The sequence below is a fragment of the Trachemys scripta genome, chromosome 9 (genome assembly GCF_013100865.1).
Source record: "Trachemys scripta elegans isolate TJP31775 chromosome 9, CAS_Tse_1.0, whole genome shotgun sequence".
NCBI lineage: Eukaryota > Metazoa > Chordata > Testudines > Emydidae > Trachemys > Trachemys scripta.
This window is the reverse complement of record NC_048306.1, coordinates 77295714-77306930: the sequence shown is the minus strand read 5'-3', so window position 1 is coordinate 77306930 and position 11217 is coordinate 77295714.

Below are 11217 nucleotides of genomic sequence, written 5' to 3'. Positions count from 1 at the left end.
CTGTATGCCTATTTATATACTGAGCTAAATGCAAATTAAGGACATCATAAATTCTACAAGAGAGAAAATCTACAGGAAGAAACATGCAGCAGGAGGTGTGCTATTTATGAAGACAAAGGCTTGGAGCACAAAGGGACACAGTGAATCCTTCACCTAGGAGACAGTGTGCTTGTCTCATGAAAGGAGAGTCCAAGCCAGCCTGGCTATAAAGTGCTGCAAGGATTATGGGTGAGCTATGCTGTATAAGGAAGGATACAATTCTGTTTCAGAGGTCATGGATTCCGGGACTTTCCGGGACTTCTTCCAGAGCATCCGGCGTCCTCCGCAGCGGCCGGGGTTGGATGGACCTGGAGCAGAGGCAGGGAGGTCAGCCCCCGGCAGCACTCTGACCATTCACTCCCCCACCCCCCAGGGTATTTTTAGTAAAAGTCAGTGAGCGGTCACAGGCTTCTGTGAATTTTTGTTTATTGCCCACTACCTCTCCCTGGACTTTTACTAAAAATACCTGTGACAGAATCTCAACCTTATCTATAAGAGATGAGTGTCTTGTTAATTAAGTCTAGTTTCTAGAATGCAGTTTATGATTTTATATTTAACCTTCTGTTTCCAATAATTCCACTTCATACTACTTGAATTTCTGTGCTCCTGTAACTTATGCTTGATTTCACTATAAACATATCTAAGTGCTGTGTACTCTAAGGGGAGCGGTGATCTGAGGTGGAATTGGTAAGCTGGATGTACTGTTTCTTTGGAAGCAGCAAATCTGAGAATACTGGAAGCATCCAGTGGCCGAACACTCCAGAAAGACGCTCAGAATACTCAAAAGGTTGGAGTGTGCCAACTGCTAACTGTAGAGTGACAAGGCGAGTACTTCTGTTGACTGTGGAGCTGGAGAGCTGACTCACAATAGCCACTGCCAAGACTTCCCTAAGGGCAGATGGTAGCAAGAGGCTTCACAACCCTGAATATAGCCAGGAAGCATCACACCACTACTCTAGCTTAAGCATACATTACTTTTTCATTAAAAAAAAAAATAGCAGCGCTTTGAAATGTCCATAGACTTATCAAGCCATAGCTTTCACTGTTATTAAATGAAAAACAAAAATGGTCCCTGTTTTCAAGATAATTATTATATATCAGATGAAAAACAGTAGGAAAAAAGGCTAAGGTGTCTGTAGGAAATAAACACCAAGGTCAAAGGCCTAGGAGTTTTTTTTTTAAATGTAGGGCATGTGAATTACTGAGTTAATCAGGGGCCCCTTCACATTTATTAACAGGAATGTTATTCAGAGACGGTCAGCACATTCTGGGTGTTATAAGAATACAAATAATATTTACTACTGTGCTGAAATGCACTTCCTTTCCTCCTCCTCTCTCTTATACTCTGCTTGTCTACTATAAATCCATGAGCTCTGATCAGCTAATAACAGCCCTGAGCCAGATAGTATGCAGGGATCTACACACTGTATGGCTGAAAAATAACCCTACAATCTTTATGCAAATCAAACCTCTCAGCCACAGTGCAGAGAACTAAAAATCACTGGAGAATACATATACAGTTCTGGGTCAGTAACTGCCCAGCATCCTTACACTGACTACCTGAGACAATTCTGCATCATTATGATACAAAATAAATGTCTGAAAACAAAGACACACGTAATTACTTCTTTTTATGAGTCTTGCTGGGCTGCCTTTAATTTTAGTTCAGTTGTTCAAGTCCTGGGAGTCAGGCTTTGCTGCAGCAGAAGCCCACTAGGCACAGCAGAGAGGAGAGGACATCTCATAGATACGGCTCCCCAATTCCCCACCTGGCTCTGTCCTGGCCCTGACATACATTAGAGCATCCAGTGGTGGCTCTTTTCTATTTTGCATTCTGTTATCAACTTCATCAGTACTCCTCCTCTTAATGCTAGTGAAAATGTAGGAAAAAGCCTTCCCTCATATTCAGTTGAATAAGTTCTCCATTCACGGTCAGCCACCTTTGCAGATCACCATTGTAGGTGCTTTTTTTGATGGGGGCAAGCTAGGCAGAGATATTTATTTCATTCATTCTGATTTAAACACACACAATCAGTTGCTCTAAGAGCACAGACAGTACACACATTTACAAAGGGTACAGAAAAGAGATTAAATTCCCTGAATAAAGAGGTCTAACTCAAAGTTATCTATTAGCATTGAGCTACATCGATATCTTCCAGTGTGGAGAAAACAAGGAATTTCAAACAAACAACCAGGCCTGAGTTGATGATTTTACACAATGGATCTCTAAATTGGGAAAAAATATGGACTAATAGACGATAGCTACATCTATTCAGTGCAGAGCCACTTCTCCTAAGGAATGAGAGAAGTAAGGTGGTACCTGTGACACTGCACCCCATATTCTTCACAGTGATATTTTTATGATACGATTATGAGATAATTATAATGTATTTTATGCAAGATAAGCCATGTGAGGGGTCATTGGAAAAGTTATGATTTGCTGAATATGACTATCCTATATGTATGCACATATCATTTTTGTATCTGAAGTTATGAATATTGACTATGTATCTGTATTTCACGTGTAGTTACACTTGGGTAATGCCCACTAGACAAGATGCTTTCAGTCTAGATAGTGGGTGGGCAAGGGCCTATTCAGGGCAATGGACCATTAGGAAAAAACAATAGGCCCTAGGAGAAGCTTATCTCCCACCTGGGGAGCCTTCCTGTGAATGCTACAGACAGCCTCCAAGTAATGGCTGCTAATGTGATGAGACCACATCTCTCTAGACTCCATCTTCGGATGTCAGTATTTTTCCACAGACTGATCTGGGAACCAAGCTTTGGGAACAAAGGGTTCCCGCCACATGCTAAACCTATATAAGGTAGGGAGTGGCATCATCTGGTGTTCTTCACTCCCCACACAAGAAGACTCCTGGAAACATCTGAGGAACAAAGACTGAACTGGGGAAGTGCTGGACCCAGGCTAAAAGGATTTTTAGCCTGTGAATGGAACACCTGGGGATTCCAAGCTGTAAAGCAAGTGCAGTTTGCCCCTTAGGAATCTGCAGCCTGCTTGTATCATCTCTCAGGGTGAGAATCATCCAATCTATTTAGTATATTAAGCTTAGTTGCATTTTTTTTATTTGCTAGGTAATCTGCTTTGATCTGTTTGCTATCACTTAAAATCTATCTTTTGTAGTTTAATAAATTTGTTTTTGCTTTATCTAAACCAGTGAGTTGGAGTGAAATGTGTTTGAATCATAACTCAGGGGCAAAAGGCTGTTGCATTTTCCTCTCCACATTGAGGAAGGGGGCGAATTTCATGAGTTTGCACTGTACAGTTCTCTGTGCAGTGCAAGAGGGTATAATTCTGAGTTTATATTCCAGAGGGGGTGTGTGCCCCTACCTGTATGTTTGTTGGTGAAAGCGCGGGCTGGAGGGCTTTGCAGCTTGTCACAATGGTGCATTGTGAGAGGGAGCCCAGGCTGGTGGGGCAGAAGACTCAGTAGTATCCAGGGCCGGCTCTAGGATTTTTGCCACCCAAAGCAAAAACAATTTTGGCAGCTCCCTCTCCCCCCCCGTTCTTTAATTACCCCCCCCGGCCCCGCCTCAACTCCGCCCCTTCCCCAAATCCCCAGCCCTGCCTCCTCCCCCAGGCTCTCAAGCCTAGGAGGGAGGAAGCGGCGCCCGCGCCGCAGCCGCTCGGAGTCTCCCCCCCTCCCAGGTTTGAGAGCCTGGGAGAGAGGGGGAGACTCCAAGTGGCCGCGGCGCAGGCGCCGCTTCTTCCCCTCCCTCCCAGGCTTTAGAGCCTGGGAGGGAGGGCGAATAGCGGCATGCGAATCAGCTGTTTCGCGCGCCGTGGCAGCAGCAGCTGAGGTGAGCTAGGGCGGCTGGGGCACATTTTTAGGGGCGGTATTCTGGCACCGGCCATGCTGCCCCTAAAAATGTGCCGCCCCAAGCACCAGCTTGTTTTGCTGGTGCCTAGAGCCGGCCCTGGTAGTATCCCAGTTCCAGGTGGCACCCCACAGGGAACCCATCACAGTACCTACATTTAGTAATAGGTACTCCAACTAAAAAAAAAAAAAAAAAAAAAATACTGCAAGTAAAAACTTAAAACTTAAAAATCCTAACCCCAGAGTTAACAACCTCTTTGTAGCACTATGGCTACAGAGTTGCCCTAAACATCCAACTGGGAATTCCCCAAACAAAGTGCAAAGTGAAACAGTTATTCTGATACTCTAGAGTGGTAGCAAAATCAATACACAATATATGATCTAAAACACCAGGTGTATTTGACCATTGTAAATTAATTAAACCAAAATCATGCAGGTTAGTATTTCAAACTACCAACAGTATCGTTTTAAACACACAGTCCTGATGAACCAAGTTCTGCTTTCGAATACACCATTGACTACAGCGTAGATGATTGCAGAATTTGGTCTCAAGACTTCCAGAAATTTAGAGGCCCCCCTGAACATAGCAGGGTGGTGTTACAGTAAACAATCTTCTGCCTTTAATGCTTATGTCCTTCTCCAAGTATAAACATAAAACCCATTACCATCCATGGCCTTTCATTATAAACAACATCACAGAGTAACATTAAATTATTACATTTCTTGGCAAGCGTGGGCTCCCTGGCCTGTCTCCCCAACCCAGGAAGGATTGATACTACAGAGTCTGGTTGAGGCCCTTTTTCTCAGGGATTCAACTTTACTTCCTCTAAACAACTAACAGAAATTCAGAATATCAATCATCCTTTCCCACCTAATCCAGGGTCCTCTTCAGGGGAATATCTCTTCCCTACAGGTTCTCACACTACCAAGCACTTGTTTGAACCAGCCTGTTACAGGAGCCCATCTTCTTACTATAGCTTTACCAAGAGACTTTCCCCCAGAAATCCTCTAAACCCAGCAACTCTCTAGCCTGGTTTTTACAATCACCTGATTTCTAGCTAATCAGTCTCAACTGAGCGATCGCTGATCCATCACATATTAGGCTGGGCCCAACTCCCCTTAAATTACCAGCCACTGTGTAGCAGCTAGTTTGGTTCAAAGTGGCATAGCAGAAACCTGATTTAGAGAGAAATTACTGCTCACAAAATTGTACCTTTTTAGGTTTAGGCTCCATGAAATTGCCTCACCTGACAGATTTAATAAAGATTAATTTAGTAATTTAATTAGTACATTCTAAGCTTGAATGACCTACCTACTGTGTCAGTGTGAAATTTCATTCAAAAAGAGGAGAGGTGACCAGAATTCTACAACAGCTTGCAGATGCCCTCAATTTTAATGTGGCCTCTAGCCCATAGAGACAATAGATCCCAGCATGCAATGTTTGGTCTTGAGCTGAGTGGAAGGATATTATTAATGGAGACACAGTAAAAATAAAAAGGAGACTAATTGGCTTTATCTTATCCAAACTAGGAGTCATCAATGAGGTTCCTGGCAAGTTTCCATATAAAACATGCTTTTCCCTCACCAAGGATACTTAATAAAGCATATAGAAGAGAGACGAAAAGTAGAAATCCCTATTAATAGCAACTCAAGAACTGAATTCTGATAAGGAATCAAAGAGAATCTGCATTGCCATACTCCGTTTCTTGCCAGAGGAATGCTTGCGTGACACTGCCAGAAACTTCATCTGCAATCTTAGGAATGCAGAATACAGGTGATCATTAGAAGGGTGCTTTTGCTTCATAACCCAATTTATTGAGTACAGTACACCTGTTCAAAGAGTAAGTTTAAGAATGATCAGGCATGATTCTCCTCTCAGTTATACTGGGGTATGTGAGAGATGAATCCAGTCCTTGGTGTCAGTTTAAATTATTCCCTTTCCATGGAAAGCCATGACCTGGAAGGGGAATGAAAAGTTTGGTTTTTTTCACCTCAGTGGGGTTGATAGTGTTCAGCACTTTGCAGAATTAAGTGCACAGATCCTCAAAGGATATAGGCACCTAGCTTCTGTTGAAATCAATGAAACACCTTTAAAGAAATAACAATGGTTTGTGAAGATAAAGGCATAAATCCATAGCCTTGACTGCAGGAAATCAATGCCATGGAGAGAGAGGTGATTAGCTGACTGTACATCCAGCAAAAAAAGGCATTCTACCATAGCAGAATACAATGGCTCACTGCAATGCATTGCCAGGTGCTGCTACACTATTGACGACGGTAGCACAGGAGGCCTAGCCATGCTCCTTTTTGCTCAGATTACTTTCACATCCCTGATTACCATGGTGCAGGCCCTGACTCAGATGCATAGTTGCCTGCACACTCTTGTGGCTTCTTGCAAGATATCCCCTCCCCTTCATAATGCTGTCCTATGCCCTTTTTCTTCCTCATGCATCAGCTCAGACAAGAGTAGGATCTAGCCTAGGACCTAATCTGAAAGAGCTTCATTTATGCCTCTCTTAATAAAGGAATGAAATCATGGAATAATGAAATAGACTTCTGCTATAGAATATAATCTGTACACTGTGTAGATAAATCTGACTGCCTAGGGTACCAAAATTTGAAGGACAGTATATCCAGTTTCTCTCCTTCCCCATGCAGTACAGGACTTAATTGAATTTTCTTCATGTCTGCAACAAACCTATGTACAAAATCATATACCCTGGAACTCAATTGCAGAGGACACAACAAACGCTACTCCAGAACAACAACACCTAGCTCTGACCCTTTTGGTAAAGTCTCTTAGAGATAGTAAATATTTATCTGTGTCCTGTAGATGTTGCTAACAGGATAACACACCACTTCTCTTTGGTGTTCACACACATACCCCACTGTTCATGACCTCCGTATGTTGTGATGTACAATGCATCATGCAATGTAAGACGGGGAAGAGCCAGATAGTAGTTATTGATTGTGCTGTGAAATGTATGCATTGCATGCAGCAATGGTTAATTCTAGGGTTACCATATTTAACAAATAAAAAAAGAGGACCCTCCACGGGGCCCTGGCCCCGCCCATTTCCCCACCCCCACCCCCGCGCCAACCCCACCCATTCCCCGCCCCAACTCCACCCTAACTCCGCCCCCTCCTCCCTCCCACTCGCAGCCACGCGAAAAGGGCTGCCTGAGCACTACCGGCTTCACGGTTTGCCGGGCAGCCCCCAGACCCTGCGCCCCCGGCCAGCGCTTCCCCAGCGCCGCCAGAGCCCGGGAGGGGAAGTGCCCGGCCGGGGGCGCAGGGTCTGGAGGCTGCCTGGCAAACCGTGAAGCTGGTAGCGCTTGGGCTTCGGGCAGCCCCTATGCCTCCGGACCGTGCACCCCCGGCCGGGCACTTCCCCTCCCGGGCTCCGGCAGCGCAGGGTCCGGAGGCATGGGGGCTGCCCGAAGCCGGTAGCGCTCGGGCAGCTCAGCTCTTAAACAGAGTCGAAGAGTCAGGGGAGGAGCAGAGCTGCCGCGGGAGGGGAAGTGCCCAGCCGGCATTTTCCCGGACATGTTCGGCTTTTTGGCAATTCCCCCCAGACGGGGGTTTGATTGCCGAAAAGCCGGACATGTCCGGGAAAAACCGGACGTATGGTAACCCTAGTTAATTCTGAGCTAGATCCTATAGTCTTAGTTCACCAAACATTCTCATTAAACTCAAAGAAAGCAGGCCATAAACTAGTCAGCCTGACTCAGATGCTCAAAGGTTTTTAGGAGCTTAAGGCGATATTACAAATGCTTTGCCAATATTGTATTGATACAGTTATATCAGCTGAACCTCCCTAGTGCAGACACAGCATATACCAACAGAAGGAGTTTCTCTGTCGGCATAGTAACACCACCTCCCCCTGTTGGCACAGCTGCATGGGGGGGTGAGGGTGAGATTGCAGGCATAGCTATGTTGGGGGAGGAGGGGCGGTGTTTTTTCCCTGAGCAACATAGTTATGCTGATAACATTTTGTAAGGTAGATTTGGCCTCACTCCTATTTAAATCAATGGAAGTAAAGCAACTAAATACTTTGGAGGATCTGGGCCTGTCTAAACAGCACATATGAATAAAGCCTGACGCTACAAATATTTTCTACCATGCTTTGGGTTACAACTGTGAGCAACCCCACTGAAGAAATACATGTTCAGTAGTAAGTGCTTGCAACAATGGGCCTAAATCTCTGAAAGCTTCCTGCAACCGTGACACAATTCAGTAACAAGAAATATTAACAGTACCAACCTGCAGCTCCTGACGCCTTGTCACAAAAGAAAAGCTCAGGAAAGATCACAAAGAAAAGAGGTACCTGAATAATGCTAATAACAATGAGAACAGAACCCCACCCTACCGGCCTCAAACTGTCTGTTTATTGTTATAATTCTTCAAATTTGAAAACCATAAGAAATACCCTTTTACCCACCTGTTAGCGCAGGCAAAAGTCAACTCAGCACTGAATCGCCTCAAAGCACATTCATTCTTCTAAACTTACATCACATCATGGGGCTTATATTTGAAAATGTATTGTTTTATATATAGTATAACTGCACTAACCTCAGTGATTTGCAGTGGGTCTCTGTCATGAGGTGTCTACACCGGGGCCATGGGGAAGTGAGGAAAGGGTTAATCTCCAGCTTTATAAAGGACAAGACTGTCACTCCTCCTATGTGAGCATGTAGGGGAGTAAGGAAGCATTAGAAAGCCCGCTTCTTTCCCATGTCAGGACTATGCATATCTACATCATTGTGCAGAGTTGCTACTCTGCCTCCTGTACAGGCGGGATGGGAGTGGGTGGATCCTTGGCTCTACCCCCAGGCTAGTGCATGGGCCAGTGCACAGTATGTATCTATCTATCCAGCCATGGCTTTTGCATGGGCCAGTGCGGCTGAGCGGACTCAGACAGAGAAATAATCTGTGCAATCAATATAATTTCCTTCCCTCCTGCAGCCAGGAAAGAACCAACAACTGGATTACGACTCTCTGGTTCTGCTCCTGCCTGGGACAGCACAGCTGGGAGGTGTCCTTTGTTCTGGTCTTGCAGAGAAGCCACTATTTATATTTAGCCCTAAAACTGTTATTGTGAGGAACTTCAGCGACTCTTGTAATGGAGCAGGAGTATTTAATTATATGAGCAAACATCCCTAGGCACCCATTTTGGGGGGCCTTGAGAGGGCATAAGGATGCCCACCCGCTGTCTGCCCCATTTGCCCCAGTGTGTGCATCACTGGGAGTATAACAGGAGCGTCTGCACCGGATGGAGGTTTTTGCAGGATGTGGGCTGATGAGTTGACACTGACAGTGGTTCTTTGTGAAAGTGCGTGATGCCCAAGGCCCCTCTGCTCCAGCCAATGTTAGGCTGACTCCAAGAGAAAAAGGCACCTCACTTGTTTATCTGAGCAACTGCAGGTTAGTCTGAATTACTTAGGAAAAGAATGTACCAGTAGATGTACTGCAGCCTATTTTCTAAGAACAATGAGGGCTTATTGGTAACATCACTTGCATTTTGGTATAAAATCTTGAGTGATATATAGGGAGACACAAAGATATCTCTGTGCATTAGAGAGGGCAGGTGTGTGAGATATGGCTTAGCAAGGCTCTACTGTATCTTTAAATCAAAAGCATTTCTGTTAAGATAGCTCAATATACAGGACAGGATTCGGACAAGTGCTCAGCATTGGCCCAACTCTGCTCCCATTTGGAATCAGTGGGGGTTTTACCATTGCCTTCCATGGGAGCAGAGTTAGGCGAATGCTGAGCACTTTTGAAAAATCCCACCCTTAATTGCCAATGGCCAGATTTCAATATCCTTTTTCCTTCAAAATATGAGTACTCAGTAGTCCTATTAAAGTTGATGGAACTACTCATGGAGTAAGCTGCCACTTCGTGGAAGTAAGGATATCAGAATATGGAAACTTAGTCTGAGTAAAGAGAGCTTGTGCCTAGCACAATGGGGCCCCTGATCTTGGTTAGGTCTCTAGACACTACCTCAATAGAATTGTTAAGTTAATGAAATAATAATACTTCGGGCCTTTACTTTGGTGAGCAGTGTCATGGACTTCAACAACACTGTTCATGGACCATTCAGGACTGCTTGCATGAACAAGGGTTTGCAGGATTGGGCCTCAAGTTAGCAAAGACCTGAAAAGTTAACATCTGCCTCGTATACCAGAAGATTTATTGTATTTATTTAGATTTATAAATATGCTAAAAGGAAACTATTCATACACTCTAGTCCCCCTTGACATACTTTAAAAATATATTCTAAATACAGTGATTTTAAAAACAACCCAGCACAAATCCGCTTCCCCATCGAGCAATTCTCCACCCTTACGGTTAAAAGGACCTAATTTTCCTCTCACTAGCTTCACTGACTTCACTGGGGTCACTCCTAATTCACACTTGCATAAAAACTGAATTAGGCCAGCAGAGTACAAACCGAGTGTGGCTAAATTTAAGATTATAGGCAAGATTCCCCACCCTTACTCATGCTGAGTAGTACCTTACCCTGGGAGTAGCCTCTTTGAAATCATGAGTCTTGATCCTGACTGTGGTGGGGCGACAACTCACTGGTTCGGCGCCTCCTGCTGGCTGTCTCGGGAATTAGCTCTTTCCAGCCGGGAGCGCCCTCTTCAGTGTCTTGCCTGCCACTGGCCACGTGACCCTCTCAGACCCCGGTGCCCTTTGCCTAGGGGTTCTGCCCAGTGCCCACCACAGTACTCCCTTGCTCTGGGTCTCCCCTCCCAGGGGAACCCCCAACCTTCTAAACCCACCTTGCCTCAGTGGCTACTGCCAGTCATCATCTAGCCCCCACTCCCTGGGACCGACTGCAGTCTGTAAACCACTCATCATTGGCAAGGGGGTTAGGACCTGCTGCCTTTGCCTATCTCTGGGCTGCCCCCCTGCAGCCCTAGTACCTATTTGGCCCTTTTTGCAAGGCCTGCAGCCTGGAGTTTTTCCTGGCTGGAGCTCCTCAGCTCCTCTGCCCTTCCCCAGCACTGCTCCACCTCAGGTAACCTTCTTAGCTCCCAGGCAGCCAAGTTCTTCTCTCTCAAAATGCTAGAGAGAGAATGTGTCTCCTAATCAGGGTCCAGCTGGCCCTTATAAGAGGGCAGTGGGCCAGAAGCGAAGCTGGCCACAGCTGTGGCTTCTTTCCCCATCAGCCTCTCTTTTCCCAGCTGCAGCCCTCTCCAGGGCTGCTTTAACCCCTTCAGGGCCAGAGCGGGGTGGCCACCCTGCTACACTGACCCTTAGAGTTTTTAATTTGTTTTAGATATTTTTTAAATTAAACACTAAAAAAAATGAGTGCCAGACTCTGATACTCTTG